This window comes from Suncus etruscus, chromosome 1 (assembly GCF_024139225.1).
Source record: "Suncus etruscus isolate mSunEtr1 chromosome 1, mSunEtr1.pri.cur, whole genome shotgun sequence".
In the NCBI taxonomy this organism is placed as follows: Eukaryota; Metazoa; Chordata; class Mammalia; order Eulipotyphla; family Soricidae; genus Suncus; species Suncus etruscus.
The window spans coordinates 112,572,158-112,591,684 of NC_064848.1; the positions used below are offsets into that span (position 1 = coordinate 112,572,158).

The 19,527-nt window shown below is 35.2% G+C and overlaps 1 protein-coding gene across 1 annotated transcript in view; it reads right to left on the minus strand.

Moving 5' to 3' along the window:
• Positions 1 to 19,527, minus strand: part of RELN (reelin) — a 548,597-nt gene that overhangs the window by 401,663 nt on the left and 127,407 nt on the right. The window lies entirely within an intron of this gene.

A 19,527-nucleotide genomic window follows, 5' to 3' on the forward strand; every position in this document is an offset into this window, starting at 1 on the left:
GTCTTTAATTGTTCTAAAGTTGTCTCTATGATTTCTTTTAAGACAGTGATACACATTTCTCTGACTTCTGGGACATCATTTTTCTTGACAAGTCTTCAGTTATTTTAAGTTTGAGACTAAACCTTGTATGAACTCTATTTCCCTTAAGAATAGTTTTCTATGCTCTTAATGTTCATATGTTGGGTCTTCAAAACTCTAACTAGAATTTACTATAGTCCCCACTTCTGAGATAAAAATGTATTTATTCCATAAATACTCCTTAACTTCCAAGAAAATTTCTGAAGACTATTACCAAACATAACCTATACAAGTAGAAAAAGTATATGTGTGGGCCCGGAGAGATAGCACAGCGGCGTTTGCCTTGCAAGCAGCTGACCCAGGACCAAAGGTGGTTGGTTCGAATCCCGGTGTCCCATATGGTCCCCCATGCCTGCCAGGAGCTATTTCTGAGCAGACAGCCAGGAGTAACCCCTGAGCACTGCCGGGTGTGACCCCCCCCAAAAAAAAAACCAAAAAAAAAAAAAAAGAAAAAGTATATGTGTATAGTGAGTATATTTTATATCTTATAGTAAATTTGATTTGAAAGTATTTGGTTTCAGATTCAATAATCTAGAAGTTCAAAAGAACAACAATCATTTTAAAATTATTTGGAACTCTATCTCTGGGAATCAGTTAGAAAATGCACAAGGAGGGCCTGGAGAGATAGCACAGTGGTGTTTGCCTTGCAAGCAGCAGATCCAGGACCAAAGGTGGTTGGTTCAAATCCCGGTGTCCCATATGGTCCCCAGAGCCTGCCAGGAGCTATTTCTGAGCAGACAGCCAGGAGTAACCCCTGAGCACCGCCGGGTGTGGCCCAAAAACCAAAAAAAAAAAAGCACAAGGAGGGGCCAGAGAGATAACATGGAGGTAAGACTATTTGATACTACACATAAATAAAATCATATACTATATGTAATCATATTTTATCATGTGACTTTACTTGGCAAAATGACCCCCAGGCTGCCACATGTGGAAGGCTTTGTTTCCTTGTTAACATATATATATTCCACTATGTATTTGTGCCATATTTCTTTTATCAATTCATTAACCAACAGACCTACAGATTATTTTATATTTTAACTTTTATAAATAATTCTCCAATGAATGTGAGAATTCAGGTATTTCTTGAAGAAGAATACACATGTGGCAGTAGTGAAGCATATGTAACTTCTAGTTTAATATTTTGAGAAGCCTTTATCTTATTTTCATGGTCTTTGCACCATTTTATACTTCCACCAATATTGTATAAAGGTTTCAAATTCTTCATATATTGCCAACACCTGCCATCTTTTTTTGATAATGGCTATCCTAATAAGCATGATATGCTAGCATGATATGTTCAGCATCTTTTCACATAACTATAGGCCATAATATTAATTACTTAAATGTCTTTCCAAGTCCTTTGTTAGTTTTAAAAAAGGTTAATTGTTTTAATTCCTTTGAACGGACATAAACTGTTTAAAGGAATTGGGTTTATTTCATATAGATTAATCAATTTTGCATTCTACAATGTGTGTGGAATAGTTTATACTACACAATACACTTAAAATTATTGTGTCCTTAATATAATAAATAAAAAAATTAAAACTATTGCCACCCTCAAATTATTTCCTTGTTGCAGTAACTACAGGTCCTAAACACCATGTACTATATTGTTTTTTAAATAATTTTTATTTTATTTCAGTAATATGATTACAATGTGTTATAATTTCATGTACCAGTTACTGCACACATCATCCTTAATCAAGACCTTAAGTCTCTCTTTTTCTCTATTCTAACTTTCAAATACTTCTCAGTTGATCTACCTAGAAAATTGAATTCCATATCAGAATTACTATCAGTAAGCTGACTCAAGCTTCTCTTTCAATATTAAAAAGAAGAAAAGAGAATATCCTGTATAGAGTAAAGATGAATATTTTCTGAGTGTTTGAGATGTTGGCAGAGCTATACTTAAAAAAAATAACTCAGGGGCCAGCGAGGTGGCGCTAGAGGTAAGGTGTCTGCCTTGCAAGCGCTAGCCAAGGAAGGACTGCGGTTTGATCCCCCAGTGTCCCATATGGTCCCCCCAAGCCAGGGGCAATTTCTGAGCGTTAGCCAGGAGTAACCCCTGAGCATCAAACGGGTGTAGCCCAAAAAACAAACAAACAAAAAATAACTCAGTAAAAATGTTGACATATTATTATTACCCATTTTATAAATGAAGAATTTGAAACTTAAAGAGCTTAAGCTGTCCAAATGACTGGTATCCAAAAATTACTAGTTGCTTGAAATCCTGTCCTGAAACTTTTGTGGTCGCCATCTCAATCAAAGTTACATAAACTCTATGTTAACGTAATTAGTAGCTGACAGATAGATAATATATACTTCCTATAACTGTGTGAAGAACTAAATAAAATAATCATGTGTCAAATTCTAAATTGCATGTACTTTAACTAGAATATTCCTTAAATGATATATTATTTACAGGATTAAAAATATATCTCAGTTCAGTTTTAACTCTTCTCATATAAAAAGTATCCTTCAACTATGTAAGTTAACTAAATCACTCAAAATATACCCAAGGCAAAGTAAATACAAGGTTCATAATAACCTTTAGCTAATATCAGTATATATATCCTTAAAATTAAGGATATTAGTATCTAAACATTATCAATATTAAATAATATTAAATTAATATTTTAATATTAAATATTATACCTCTACAAAGAATATAAGAAAATTATTTTTAGAAAAGAAAAAATAGTATAACAATAAAAATTAATGTATCTCACTATAAGATAATTAAGTCATTGTCAGAAAGTTTAGTTTATTCTTGTGGCTAGTCAATCATTCTGTTACTTCTTATGTTTCTGAACATTAGGTAGCTTTCGATATACAATAGAGTCTAAAATGTTGTGTTCCTAAGAGAATAAGAGTATTAAAAACTGGAATTATCATGTGACTGCAAATGTGGCCATGTGGCCCAAGAATTCCAGAACTAATGCTGATACTGAAGCTCTGTGGGATGTGTTTTCAGCTGCCAGGACTTTCAAAAGTATAAGAAGGCACAGGGGAGGGTTTCCACATGGACTCCAACAAAGTACTGGTAATATCAATCCAAATATTGGCATACATATAGTTTTGGTCAGATTGGTGTCTCTGCAGAGAGCTGTAGAGGTTTTTTTTTTTGTTTTGTTTTGTTTTGGCAGGGCCACTGGTGATTGTAAATGATGGGTGCAGAGGTGTGGCTTTAGTTGGGCAGGGAGTTGGTCTGCCCTCTCCTCCCAAGATTTCCAGCTTTCAGCTCCGAGGCCAGTGAACCCAGAGTTTTTCACAGTTTGGTTTACATCTCTTTTGAGAACAGAGTGAGTCTATTGGTTTGGTTGAATGAAGACATGAAGACTGTGTTTGTGGGGGTGGTTTCAGCTGCCAAGGCTTCTGTAAATATGAGAAGGCAATGAAGGGATGTTTTATCCACACTCACTCCCCAAAAGCCCTGTTGATGTCAGCCCAAATATCAGCATATCTAGTTTTTTGGTCATATTGGTATCTGTAGGCATGTGTGGTGAAGCTGGGCCACTGGTGAAGCAGTGATTATGGCTGATAGGTGCAGCAGATGGCTTTAGCATGGTGGAAACTTGGCTTGTTTGCTCCTTTCTGAGATTGCTAGCTTTCAGCTGCATGGTAGTATGCCCATAATTGTCCACTTCCCATGACTTTTACAAATAGTATCACCTACCCTTTTCCCCTATACCATGATCAAACAAACTGTCACTGTCAGTCTGAAAACTGATGCTGTTGCCTATTTAGTTCACATGAGAGTTTTTGATTTTTTTCTTTTAATAAGTCTAAGGTGTTTTCTCTAATACTCTCTATTCCATTTATTTTATATAATATGTAGCAGATCTAATTAAACTTCTAGGTATATCTATTTAAATTCTCAGATAAAAAAAATCCCAGAAAGCAATTGATTTAATTTAAGGACTTTTAAGAGATATTAGTCTGCTCCTCTAGAAGGTAGAAAAATTAATCTGAATAACACATAGCAAGGAATAAATGGTGATTCCATCATAAAAACAATAGCCACCTCTCCGAAGTCCTCAACATCAGTCATTTTTGTACTGAAAAAATAAAAAACAAAAACAAGAAATGTCACCAATTTATTCCCCCAAACTTAATAATATTCCATTACTATATTGATCTCATTTGGATTTCACCAGATTTGATAATGTTATATAGTATTCTTTTTATAACCAAGTCTCATAGTATGTTAAATAAAAACTAAGTTATATGTCTTAACCTTTTAAAAATGTAATAATTCTATTTGGACACAGTTTAACTCACATAGTAGAAAGCTAAATTAAAATAATGAGCAACCATAAATGTTATGATATGTTACTATAGAACACAAGTTCAAAATCAATGAAGTTTTTAATTTCTTGATCCTAAATTAGCTAAGATAAATGATAGGCCATAATTTTTAATTACTAATTATTATACATCAAGTTTCTTATGCCATTTTTGTTACCTTTTGCCTTTTATTTTCTTTATTTTATTGAAAAAGGCAAGGAACCTCAAATTAAAGGCCTCTACATGCAAGGCAGGTGCTCTACCACTGAGCTACATCCCCAGAGTGGTGAACCTTTACTTTGAATGCCACAGAAAAAGTATTACTTGTAGCAAACAATGCATTTTTATGAACAGGAGCAAAACAATATGCCTCCGGAATAGTCTAATAGATTTCCCAAGGTCATACCAGTGGAGGAGACATGACTATGCTTTTCTTTTGCTAAAAATAATGTTCAAATGAAGTAAATAGCAAGGTCCTTTCAATAATGAGAGCTCCTGCTAAAGAAGGAGCATCAGTAAGTGAGCCTATTTACTATAAGTAACACTAATTAGACTTGAGGCAATTATCAAATCCTCAGTGATCCCTCAAAGTTTTTCAATCATGCATATTCTTACCTATATTTTCACTACAGTTTTATTTCATTTTTTTCATTCTCTTTTTAACCACTCATAACCACTCTTTAATTAAACCCTTTGAGATCAGTCTTGCTTCTTCACATTTATTCTCAACACAGGTATCTTTCTAAAATGTGAATTTGACTTTATTATTCCAGTGGCTTATATGCTTCAGAGAAAATCCATAGCAATACAAGTAAAAATTAAGCTTCTCAGCATGACATTCTTCCCTTTATGTAGTTCTCATTTATCATTATACTTAGACTTCCTATCTCATCAAAACCAAATTTTAAAGAATGGGATATACACTTTTCTGGTTTTGTTATTGTTTTCTCTGCCTTGAATGGGAATCAGATAATTATGGCAAAAGGTTCTAATCTGTACCTCTGTCAATTTTTGTGCAACCACCGAGTTAAAAAGTTTTACAGGGGCCAGAGACATAACATAGCAGTAGGACATTTGCCTTGCATGCAGCCAATCCAGGACAGACTGCGGTTCAAATTTCGGCATTCCATATGGTCCCTGGTGCCTGCCAGGAGCAATTTTTGAGCGCAGAACCAGGAGTAACTCCTGAATAGCACCCAAAACAAACAAACAACAAACAAACAAACAAAAGTTACACGGATTTTATTCTAAAGTCAAAATATTTATTTCCTGGGACCAAAGCGGTAGCGCAAGCTGGGCATAAGGTGTCTGTCTGCCTTGCGTTCACTAGCCTAGGACAAACCGTGGTTTGATCCCCTGGCATCCCATATGGTTCCCCAAGCCAGGAGCGATTTCTGAGCGCAAAGCCAGGAGTAACCCCTGAGTGTCACTGGGTGTGACCGAAAAACAAAAACAAATAAAAAACAAAAAACAAAAACAAAAGATACTAATAAAAAAGAAAGAAAAAAAGGAAATTTATTTTCTGAGGTCATAGCATATACAACAATCTCATCTACACATGTTTATCCCTCAGAATGTAAGGGGACCAAGCTTTATATCATAAAGAGTAAAACAAAAAATATTCATAGACATTATTTTTACATAAAAATCCTAAATGTTAGGCTAATTACAACAACAAAAACTTCCTGACCCCTAGAATAAAGTACACTTTCTTAATTTGATCTGACCAAAATATTATTCATCAATTAATACATATAAGAGATTATAAATCATTTCTAGATTGCCAGAGAGATAACACAGTGGTAAGGAGTTTGCCTTGCACGCTGCTAACCCAGGTTCAATCCCCAGTATCCCATATGATCCTCCAAGCCTTCCAGGAGCTATTTCTGAGCACAGAGCCAGAGGTAACCCCTGAATGCCACCAGGAGTGCCCCCCCCAAAATCATTTCCACAAAAGTTTCCACTACAACCTTTTCCTAATCAATGTTCTTAATATTTAGAAACGTTGCTATTGTACCTGCTTGTTACACTTAAATAAATTCTTTATTGACTAGTAATTCCCAACGTGGGCGAGACCTAGAAGAACATTGAACTAACAGGAGAGTGGATGTATTCTAATGTCTACCTGTGGTGAAATGCATAAACTTTGTTCACGTAAGAAAGATTTCCTGAAGAATACTGAAAGACATTTTTTTCCTGAAAAGGAGGTAGTCATGACGAAAAATTGGGAATCTACGCATTAGGCTGCTATACATTTTTATCCAGAAAATCCAAGGAACATGACAATTGTTTATGGAATGAAGTACTAGTAAACTAAAGCAAGACAACTGACTTTGTATGTCATCACCTCAGTTTAAATGCAAGAGCTCTCCATGGTACTGAAGAGACTCCCTGAATAGCTATGGGGTGGTGACCAGATTCTCTGCTTTGCTTTTCTATTATTTTTACTAGCTTCTGTGAGAACATTATGCCTTGTTATTTCACTTTACAGCACAAGTTTCTGCAGGACTTTTGCTCCTGTCCAAATCCTTTCTCCTTTCATTGATTTCAAGTATCTTTCGGTCAAAGCATTTATTGTTAACCCAAGCATTTATTGCTCACCATCTGCTCCCCTATATTTTCCAGTCACTGCTGTTCAAGAGGCCGTGTAAATAAGCTTAAGACCTGGAATATGAGCAGAAAATCAGAGTACTATTTCCTAGCTTAAGTTCAGAATAAAATGTTAGTTCTCATTTCTTTTATTTCCTTTGCTTTCCAAACACAGAAATCAGAATGAGGATTTAGCCACACAATGAAAATGTCTTAGATTACTGAACTCCTGGTCACAGAATAAATACACTGAAAATCTGACTCCTATAAGACTGAAGAATCTGACTCACATTGGATTGTATATTAGTCTGCAACTTAAAGGTTAGTTTGTTAATACAGAAATATCAGATTTTCCTAATTGAGATATCCTTTAAATAAACCTCATTAATATACCTCATAGAAGTTCAATTATTTCTATTTCCTTTATTAGATTATAAGTTTCTTAAAATATGTAGCATTGACCATATTGATTCTTCATAGTATCAATCAATACATGTTTCATAAATGAATAAACAGACTCCTAAGGCTGCTTTATTTTTCTTCTTCATGATAATTTCACGCTCAAAAATAACAATAATTCATTTATTTTACATCAAAGAAAAACTGTAATGAGTTTAGGCTGTTTGCTAGTAGACAAGATCATACTCCAGAAGCGAACTGTGTGTAGTCACATTTAAATTCTGTCTAAGACAGGCTATGTTCATGATAAATTGTACATAATGTTTTTTCACCAGAAAAAAACACAGAAAATAACAGTGCTCACTCCATTAGTGTTTACTAAAATATTAGTTATTACAGCATTGATAAAACTTATTCTTTGGAATCCTAAATTTCTACACATATCCACAAGAACATACATTCAACTTTGGGGATAAGGATAAAGTTCTTTTATTCATTAACTACAGTCTAAATTTTCATATATAATTAATTACTAAATTGAAAATATTAAACTGCATCATATATAAATTTAAATGTATATTAAATATTATAACTATGGCAATCAGCTAAGATATCATAAAAACCAGCAACAATAGTTTACTTAATCCCCAAATAGTATAAGATCAAGGATGCATTGTTGGGACCAGAGCAATAGCACAGTGGTGGGCCATTTGCCTGCATGCTGCTGATCCAGGACTGACAGTGTTTTGAATCCCAGCATCCCATATGATTCCCTATTCCTTCCAGGAGTGATTTCTGAGCATAGAGCCAGTAGTAACCCCTGAGCATTGGTGGATGTGACCCCCCAAAAAAAAAACCCAAACACAAAGATACATTGTTTTTGGCCATCAAGATAATACAAGAACTTTGCGTATGGTCAATTCTAGTTCAATCCCTGGCACTAGAGTACCTGGAACCACCTTAGTACTTTAGGGGTTATTCCTAAACACAGAGACATTGGTAGCCCCTGAGATAGGTGTGATTCAAATCTACTCCTACACCCAAACATTTTTAAATCACAAAAAATTGTTTTCAAATTTGAAGTTACTATTTTTTTTTTTGGTTTTTGGGCCACACCCGTTTGACGCTCAGGGGTTACTCCTGGCTATGTGCTCAGAAATCGCCCCTGGCTTGGGGGGACCATATGGGACACCGGGGGATCGAACCGCGGTCCTTCCTTGGCTAGCGCTTGCAAGGCAGACACCTTACCTCCAGCGCCACCTACCCGGCCCCTGAAGTTACTATTTTAATACAAATTTCACTAGGATCCACAATAAAACAAATTTATTTAAATCATTAAGAAAAATTATTGCTTCACTCATCATGTTTACAAGCATGATCATAGAAATGTTTTTCCTTCCAAAATACTTTCCATAGACTAAGAAAATTAAAATAGATGAAATACAACAACAATAACAAACAACAGAAAAGCAAAATAAGATGCTTTGCTAAGAAAACTTTTTGGTTGATTTTTTGAGTATATATGTTCAGATAACTCCCAGTATCATTTTAAAAACAATATGCTCAGGGTTTATTATATCTGCATATTGCTCAGGTCTTGCTCCCTATAGTGACAGATATTCTAGATACCATGTTTTTGTTTTGTTTTGTTTTGGTTTTTGGTTTTGGGGTCACACCTGGCAGCGCAAAAGGGTTACTCCTGGCTCTGTGCTCAGAAATCGCTCCTGGCAGGCTCAGGGGACCATATGGGATGCCGGGATTCGAACCACCAACCTTCTGCATGAAAGGCAAATGCCTTACCTCCATGCCATCTCTCCAACCCCAACCATGTTATTTTTTAACAAAAATTTAAATCTTCCCTTCAATAGTTTTCTTTTCTTTGTTTATAATGAACAATCTAAATCTATGAACCTTTTGAGATTTCTTTCTTTTTTATTATTTAAATAAAATAAATAACTATTTAGGCACCATAATTACAAACATGTTTGTAGTTAGGTTTCAGTTATAGAAAAGAACAGCCCTCCTTCACCAGTGAAACTTTCCCACCACCAATACCTCCCATTTAATTCTCCCCATTTCCCCTGCCTGTATTCAAGACAGGCATTCTATTTCTTTCACTCACTACCATTGCCATGAAAGTTGTTAGTGCAGTTATTTTTCTGCTGCACTCACCACTCTTCGTGGTAAGGTTGGTATTATGGACTGGTCTTTCCAGCCCTCACTGAGATTTCTTTTTAATTCAAATTCCAAGTAAAAATATGAATCGTTCTAGTCCTACTTTAGTTTATTTTACACTTTAAATATAATATATTATCTTTAATGTGAATGTTTAAATGGATTTACATATGTTTTACTGGTAAAGTTTATATTCGTTTCTATTCCTTGAGCTCAATTTTCATTGTAGATCTGTATTTAGTTTATTTAAAGTTTTTAAAGATTTTTTAAAATTACTTTACTTAAACATCATGGTTTACAAGGTTGTTCATAATACAGTTTTTTCCTGGGTTTCAATCATACACCTTTCACCAGTGCACATTTCCTGCTACCAATGTCCCTAATTTCTTCCCTATCTCCCCCACTCTCTCCCCTGCTGCCTCGATCTACGATTTTTTACTGAAAAGGTAATCACCCAAACATTTTAAAAATAGATATAGCTGAAAAAACATGTTAAATTTTTTACCTTGATATAAAATTTGTAAAAAAAAAAATAAAAGAGAGAGATATACGAGCTTAAATATGAAATTTCTAAAACAGAAATACAAAAATATAGAATAGCATACATACATGAGAAAACATTCTACTATTGCAGAAATACAAATGTTTTTAAACTTTGTTACCTTTCATTATAGATTTCATTAGATCAGGTATAGAATTGAGAAATTTAGGATAACAAATCGCCTCCCTACTTTCTGAGCTGAGCAAACAACATTCTTCTGCGGTCAGTAAGAAGGAATTAAATACAATAATGATCAAGATAAGAAAAGCAAAGGTTTTGATTTAAATTCATTGCAATGTTCGTCAAGAAAATGAAGGGAAATATTTGAAGTGAGGCACAGAGAAACCTGAAATCATCAAAATATGATGCTGGTAAGTCTTCTAAGAAATTCCAATCTAGTTTGAGGATGCCAGATTTTTGCTGGAAGAAATGGAAGACTCAAGAACAGATGTTTACAATGGAAATAAAATTATTTTAAATATTCTAAAAATCTGAGAACACAAAGAGATATTCAATATCTCTGTTTTTATCTTCATCTAACTAAGACAGGATTAATAAACAAATCAATATCTGATGTTGATCTTAAAGGGGAAAATATTCTTAAGGAGGGGGCTTGTAAAAAAAACTAGCACAATTAGTTGAATTATTCCACACCACCACCATTGACCCAGAATATGCTCTTGATAAAAACCAGGCCGTGTGTAGGGTTACATCATAATATAATTCTAGTTCCTTATAAAGATGTCTCAAGAAATAAGATATGTCATCAGATTTCTTTCTAACAAGGTTAAGAAAGACCATGCCTTATTTAAACTATTTGTTCAAGAAATAACGTTCCTGGATCTGAGGATTTGACTCAGTGAGAGTGGGGAAGCCTTGCAAATTCAACCCCTGGCACTACTTCCCATACAGAATGTGACTCTGGTAGTGTTGCTGTCTGTTATCTCTGGAGACACAACACATTGTAATTTCTGGCATACTGCAGCCAAGTGTGCTAGCCCAGGTAGTGAGTGTGCAACCACAACAACCTGGTGGTATATCCCCCAGTCAACACAACAACAGCAACAAAAGGAGGGAGAATGTTGGGAGACAGAAGGGGCTCTCTATTAAAATGGTGATTGTAATCCCATCGAAGAGTGTAACTGCATTAAAACTCATTTAGTCTGTCTGCTTTGTGGAGGGCAGTAATTTGGCCTCATTTAAGCAGACTGTCTTTTTTTCCCCCCTTTCTAACCAATGTATAGGAGTGTAATATAGTCCCACCTGACTGAACAGGGATTTAAGAACATACTTCCAATTACAAGGAACAGGATTTGCACACGTAAGGGCCTGTCCAGAGAGCTGCAAATTCACCTTCTAATTTGTAGTGTTGCCCCCAGAGGCTGAACATGATTCTACCGCATATGGCGAGTGCATGGATGTCTGTGCCCAGCGCACCAGGTGGGAGGTATGAAACTCACAGGCAGGGAGGCTGAACAGATGATTTACAGCTGAAGTCTAAGCACTCCACAGAGAACAGGCAAGCACTGTACTAAACGCCACCAATCAGGCAAATCTAGTCGTGGCAAACAGGCTTGGCATTAACAACAGAAATAAAATATGCTAATCAGTTATTCCACTCCAGGAAAACAAGTCACTTGGGAAGGAGGAAGGGGAAAGCCACATCTTTTACATATTTGCAGAGGTTTGTGGTTAAATTTTTACATTTATCTCTAGTTATCTAATATTTCTATCCCAGGTAAAGGTTTGTACTATTTTAAATGATAACTTTTTTAAGTCTCTGGATATCTCCAAATTGCCTTTTAAGCTACCAGGTGTTAACTATTAAATTTTAAATATAGTCAGCATGTCTATGTTTTCAATACTCTCTATGGGACTCAACGTAATAATGGCTAACGATAACAGGCCTGGGACAAGGCAGACTAGGTTCAAATATTAACTCTGTCACTTAATGACTCTATGACCTTGACCAACTTAAACTCAATTCCCAACATTTATAATTGAATTATCATAATTCATAGTTTTTATCTGTTGGAAGGATTTAATCAGTACTAAAACAAAATTCTTAGAACAATACATGGCACGTAGTGGGAAATCAGTAAATGTTATCTACTATAATTTGATATACTGCCTATTAGCTTTACACACAAGAGCTGTATTCCTAGTAAATATTATTTTAAAATCTGAGTAATCAAAGCAAATATTTTAATGACTTTTGATGTGTTACAGAAGTGAGAATCAGAAATCAGATATTTTCAGGAAGTGTTTATTTTGGACTTTGTTTTGTTTTTGTGTTCTGTATATTTTTTGTTTTTGTTCTTAAGTACACAGTTAAAACTCCTAAACATTGCTTATAATATAATATAGAGCAAATGCTTTGCATGCAGGAGGCCTGTGTTCAAGTGTTAGCACCACATATTCACCCAAGCACCACCAGAAGTGACCTCCTGAGCTCTTTATTATATTTAGCTTACCCAAAATTTCTCTTTTTTCTGCATCAACCCTGGCATTGGTGAATCACACACACACACACACACACACACACACACACACACACACACACATATATATATATCATCTAGAGTAGAGCATCTGCTGCTTTAATACATAAAATATAGACATAATACATATAGCTATGATACTTCAACTGCCTATATTTCTTACCACAACAAATTTTGATGATTTGATACAGGCTTTATTTATTAACTGACCTTACTAATATCCACCTTAACCTTCAAAATTCATATTAAATCTATGAAGTTCCACTCTATTTTATTCTAAACATGACTACCCATGTACAGGCTTGGCACAGGGATACAATAAATGAAAAACTGAGAAGGAAACTTCAGTTCTGTATTTTCTTCTTTTTGAGTTGTAGAAGGCAAAATCCTTTCACATTTGAACATTTTCAGTGTTCGGAGGCCACTAGAGCCATTCCTGGTTGTTCTTAGGGTCGGGGAAACATGCAGTGCCAGGGATTGAATCTCGCACCTTACATATGCAAGGCATGTGCTCTATCACTTGAGCCATACCTTTGTCCTCAATTCTATATTTTTCAAGTCTTAAAACTAGGACATTCATTGGAAATTAGAGCAAATATGATTCTTTTGCTTTGAAGATGACAATTTCTTTAGTTATTTTGTTTTGGAGTCACACCTGGCAGTGTTCCAAGGACATTTCTAACTGTGTTCAAGACTCACTCTTGTCAGTGCTTGGGGGTTACCATATGCAGTGTTGAGGATCAAACTAGGGCCAGCTGAATGCAAGGCAACCATCTTTAATCTCTTCCACTCCTAGAGGTTTTAAATGTTTTAAAACTAATCACGGCTCAAACTGATTCAATCCCAACATCACATATGTTCCCCAAAACACTCCAGGAATGAACTCTGAGTAGAGGGTCAGAAGTAATCTCTGAGCACTTTCAAGTATGGACAACACCAAACTCCACTCCCCACCCCAAAATGGTCAAATGAAAAACTAGTCAACATCTTTTTATGAGGTAAAGAAGTACACTAGATAATAGAAAAAGTAAGATTAGCTTTAATGGGAAAAAAACTTTTTGTACATTTTTTGAATGTGTGTAGCTCTCACACAATCTTTACTCAAAGATAGCTTACCCTAGTTTCACCATGATAATGCTCTGTACATTCAGTATCTTTAGAGATTTCACATTATCAATACTGAATTAAATATAATGTAAGGAAAATATTAACTGAATTTACAATATATATAACTTAATTCAATTTCTTAATATTAGATGATTTTATGGTGTGTAAATTTTTTTTTCAAAAAACATGGATCAGGCACTTGCCTTGGATGCAACAGATCCTGATTTCATCCCCAGCACTACATATAACACCGTGAACACTTCCAAGAGATAATCAAATCCTTAAGAACAGAACCAAGAGTAAGCTCTGACCACAGTTGGGTGTCAATCCCTCTCCAATTCCCATAAAAGCAAAAATTTGGAACCCTATACTATACATTGTCTTTGGGTAAAATCTTTAGCAAGTTTCCAAAATAAGAATAAATGTAACATGGAACATAGTGGTAGGCAGTTCAGTATTTATCAGATTTGGCTTTAGCTCACAGACAAAAGATTACACAAGGAAGAGGAGGTATCCAATGTAAGAAACTAAGACCACTTTAATTTTGCTTTAAATGTACACAATGACTGCAATTAACATTCCTCAAATCCCCATGAACAAAATGTCAAAGCAATGTAAGTAAACCATTAAGTTGCATCCTCTAAAGGCATTACTGCAATTACTTGTTTTATTGGCTTTAAACATGTAAGCCACACCATGATAAACTAAGTTGGGCATATGTTGTTCATTATATCATAACTATAAATGGAGTTTTTTAATATTCCCCAGCTGTCACTATCAATAACACAAAGTAATTAATGATGACAAGACTAAAAAAAACCCTCTAAAAACTTTATACTCAACTCTCAAAACACTTAATAATCATCATATTATGAAAGCTGTGAGACCAAATATATTAACACTTATCTACTATATTCCCTAAGGAATCGAGGTGTTTAAGTTTTTATTTTAATTATAAGGTGTAGCAAGTCAATTATTTTGTGAAGTAAATCAGTGGATGGAACCACACTGCTTTCTGCATCCTTGAAAAAAACTGAGAAAGATGTTTAGATGAAGAAAAAATATAACATGAGGAAGAACATAAAAGGCTCTCAAATGAGAAGGAAGTCCTATTCTACTAAAAATAAAGCCACAACTCTAAGAAGCTACATTTATTGATACGTATTATACAATCTCCACCTTCTTTTCCCCTAATAATTCCGCACAACAGCCAGTAGTTTTAGATTATACTGGCTAACTGATACTTGACTTTTCCAAACCCTTCCCAAATTAGTCAACTTGAAAGAGGTCAGAGCATAAATATTTACACCGCAGAAACATGCAAACACTACATATCAGAGTTTGTTTCGGTTTTCCACAGTGATAGTCTCAAGCATATACCGTCATGTCACTGAAAATAGATATGATTATTCTGTATGATGGAGGAGACAATTGATAACTTGCAATTTTAAGTGCCAACTTTTGCTTCAAATAATCCAGTGTTTGAGAAAGTAAAAATAAGTGTGACTAAAGATGAAACAAAATTGGCTCTAATTGGTGATTGCTAAAACTAAGTAATATATATGTGAGGGTCCATTTACCTATATTATGTCTTATTGTCTAGGTGATTTAAAGTGTCCATTCTGACTAGTTTAAACACATAGCTGCAAAAAAATTGATACTTGTATAAACAAATCTGTTTCACATAACAAATACCCATTAAGGGATCGAAGAGATAGCACAGCGATAGGGCATTTGCCTTGCACAAAACCGGCCCAGGATGGACGGTGATTCGAATCCTGGAATCCCATATGGTCCCTCCAGCCTGCTAGGAGTGATTTCTGAGTCCTAAGCCAGAAGTAACCCCTGAGCGCCGCCAGGTGTGACCAAAACAAACAAACAAACAAACAAACAAACAAAAAACTCAAATACCCATAACATCAGAAAATGTAACCCAGAAATATCTTTGAGGTTAAAAACTGATAACTGTTTACACTACAACTTACCTATATTTAACAATGTAGCAAAGAATTAAGAGACGATGATGGATAAATATGGCATACATAAAAACTACTATTCAGCTAATAAAAAATGGACAAGGAGCCAGAGCACTAGTACAACAGGTAGGTAAGGTTGTTGGCTTATGTGCAGCTGACCCAGGTTTGGTCTATGGCATCCCATATGGTCCCCCATCTCACCAGGAGCTATTCCTGACCGCTGCCAAGAGTTTGCCAAAAACAAAACAAAAACATGGAAGGTGCTAGAGAGTATTGCAGCTGGTAAGGTGCTTCATTTGCATCTGTACATTCTGCTTTGATTTCCAGCATCACATATGGATGTAGCTGTGGCCCCAAAATAGCAACAACAAAAAATCAGAAGGAAGAACATATTTACTACTACTACTACTACTACTACTACTACTACTACTACTACTACTACTACTACTACTACTACTACTACTACTGATCAGTCCCTTGATTATTATTTCTTTTTAACTTTTTTTTTGGTTTGGGGGCCACACCTGGCAGTGTTCAGAAGTTACTTACTCCTGGATCTGTGCTCAGAAATGGCTCCTGGCAGGCTCAGGGGACCATATGTAATTCCTCTTCCTTCCTTCCTTCCTTCCTTCCTTCCTTCCTTCCTTCCTTCCTTCCTTCCTTCCTTCCTTCCTTCCTTCCTTCCTTCCTTCCTTCCTTCCTTCCTTCTTTCACCCTTCCTTCCTTCCTTCCTTCCTTCCTTCCTTCCTCCTTTCCTCCCTTCTCTCTTTCTCTCTCTTTCTCTCTTTCTTTCTTTCTTTCTCTCTTTCTTTCTTTCTTTCTTTCTTTCTTTCTTTCTTTCTTTCTTTCTTTCTTTCTTTCTTTCTTTCTTTCTTTCTTTCTTTTTCTTTCTCTTTCTTTCTTTCTTTCTTTCTTTCTTTCTTTCTTTCTTTCTTTCTTTCTTTCTTTCTTTCTTTCTTTCTTTCTTTCTTTCTTTCTCTCTTTCTTTCTTTCTTCTTCCTTCCTCCCTCCCTCCCTTCCTTCTTTCTCTCTCTCTTTCTCTCTCTCTCTTTCTCTCTCTCTTTCTTTCTTTCTTTCTTTCTTTCTTTCTTTCTTTCTTTCTTTCTTTCTTTCTTTCTTTCTTTCTTTCTTTCTTTCTTTCTTTCTTTCTTTCTTTTCTTTCTTTCTTTCTTTCCTTCTTTCTTTCTTCCTTCCTTCCTTTCTTTTTCTTTCTTTCTTCATTTCTTCCTTCCTTCTTTCTTTTTCTTCCTTCCTTCCTTCCTTCCTTCCTTCCTTCCTTCCTTCCTTCCTTCCTTCCTTCCTTCCTTCCTTCCTTCCTTCCTTCCTTCCTGCATTCTCTTTTTCTCTCTTTCTTTCTTTCTTTCTTTCTTTCTTTCTTTCTTTCTTTCTTTCTTTCTTTCTTTCTTTCTTTCTTTCTTTCTTTCTTTCTTTCTTTCTTTCTTTTTTTTTTTTTTTTGCTTTTTGGGCCAGATCCAGTGACGCTCAGGGGTTACTCCTGGCTATGTGCTCAGAAATAGCTCCTGGCTTGGGGCACCATATGGGACACCGGGAGATCAAACTGCAGTCTGTCCTAGATTAGTGTATAAAAGGCAAACGCTCTACTGCTTGTGCCACTGCTCCGGTCCCTTACATTATTTCTTAAATGCTATGGTTTTATACACTGGATTGGTATTTTGGCGAATATGGTACTTTGACTCACGTGCATCCAATGCAGATTTAATCTTTGGTACTGAATAGTACCAGGAATGACTTCTTAGTACAGAGCTAAAAGTAAACCCTGAACATGGCAAACTGTGATCCCACATCCCCCCCAAAATAAAAATAAAACCAAAATACTATGACTTTAACCAATATTATTATTATTAACTTTTACAAAGTTAAAAACAATGTAGGATATTGCTACTTACCTAAGAGAAAATATATAAAACTATAGCAACATTTGATAAAGCAATAACAAGATCAGCCATAATTTTTAAAACACAATTGGAAGGGAATTCTCTCTCTCTCTCTCTCTCTTTCTCTCTCTCTCTCTCTCTCTCTCTCTCTCTCTCTCTCTCTCTCTCGGTTTACTGGCTGGCTGTAAAGCCTGTGGCCTCGCTGCTTTGCCTCTCTCAATGAAATCCTGTTTCTACCCTCACTTTTTGGGATTTTGTTTGGCCCTGAGAATATTCCAAAGCTTCAAACAAGTATCATTCCAGAAAAACAAACAAGTTATCAAGAACTCAGGGGTAATTTCAATAGGCTTCCACTGGTCCAAATGAGACCAAAATCTGTCAGTTGAGTGATAGAGATGATCACTCTGGACAAGAAATTGGTGCTGAAAGGAGATAATGTTTGGGCTTCAGAATGATAATCTCCATGGACTGAAACACATTAATACTTTTAAATCCTGAATTTAAAATATTTACAGAACCCAAAAGTATATGCTGAAAACTGTAATTGGAAATTTTAGGAAAAAAATCTTTATTTATATGTCTATATGTGTTTCAAATAGTCTTTGCTTACATGATAGCATAATTTCACACCTTTTCAAAGTACACCATGTAACTACTATTCAAGTACCAACATCCCTCCAAGACAGCTCATTAGATTTCTCTCCTATCTCCGCTCCCCACACATTATTTCTACATCCATGGTTTTGCTTCCATTACTTTTGCTTGTATGCTCTTCAGAGAGATGTCAAGGAGTTAGATTGTAGTATCATACAGCTATACTTTTTAAAATTGTTTGAGAAATCTTTATACTGTTTGCATTGAAACCAAATCAATTTACATTTCTACTAAATGCTATGAATGTTCCTAATTAGACACACCCGAACCAATATTGATTGTTTCTAGCCTTTTTTATACTAGGTATTTTCACAGGTGTTATATCCCATCTTTGTTTGATTTGCATTCCACCAATAATAAATATTGTGAGCATTTTCTATGTGCATGAGTTGGTCAGTTGTATGTCTTCAGTGAAGTATCTGTTAAATTCTTCACCCATTTTTTATCAAAGGTTATTCTATTTATTTAATGATTTAATTAATTATTAATTAAATTTATTATCTTTACTAAATTAAAGGTAAGTTACAGACAAACTAAATTTTTATTTAAATTTTTACTCACATAAAAATAATTTATTTAATTGATTAATTAAAGATATACAAAGTTGTTGATAATACACTATAAGGAATATAACATTCCCCCCCCCAAACTCCTAGCACCTCTGTTAATTCCCTCCACCAGTGTTTCCAAGCTTCCTCTGATCCCTTTCTCACTCCACTGTTCCCTTGACAAGGTAAGTTTCAAAGTTAAGGATTATACTTTTTTTTTAATTTTTATTTTGATCATAGTGGCTTACATATCTTTCATAGTAGTATTTTAAGTACATATTAACATTGAATCAGGAGAATACCATCACCAAATTTGTCCTCCCCCCATCCCCATTCCCTTCCTGCAACCATATCCCCCACCAACATCCCCCCGAGCTTCTAGAGTAAGTGGTCCCCTCTTTGTCTAGCTTACTATCAGTGATCACATATCTGTTTGGTCCTGGTACCCTCCCTTGTTTCCCCTCTATTTGAGAGGTGGAGCTTGATAATTCAAGTTATGTCTTCACCCATTTTTTTTAAGTTCTTCATACCATTTTTTTGATATTGCTGGGTATCAGGGTAAGTTTCTAAAGGTCATTCTCAGGGGGAGGGCAGGAAGGAAACTGGAGATATTGTTGATGGACAATGTGCAATGGTGAAGGATGTTTAAACTGTCTATGCCTGAAACTCAATCATGAACAACTTTGTAACAGTGTATCTCACAGTAATTTAAATGAAAAAAAAAAAGTACTAATTATGGGCTTGAGGGATGATAGCCCTTGATCAACCTGGATT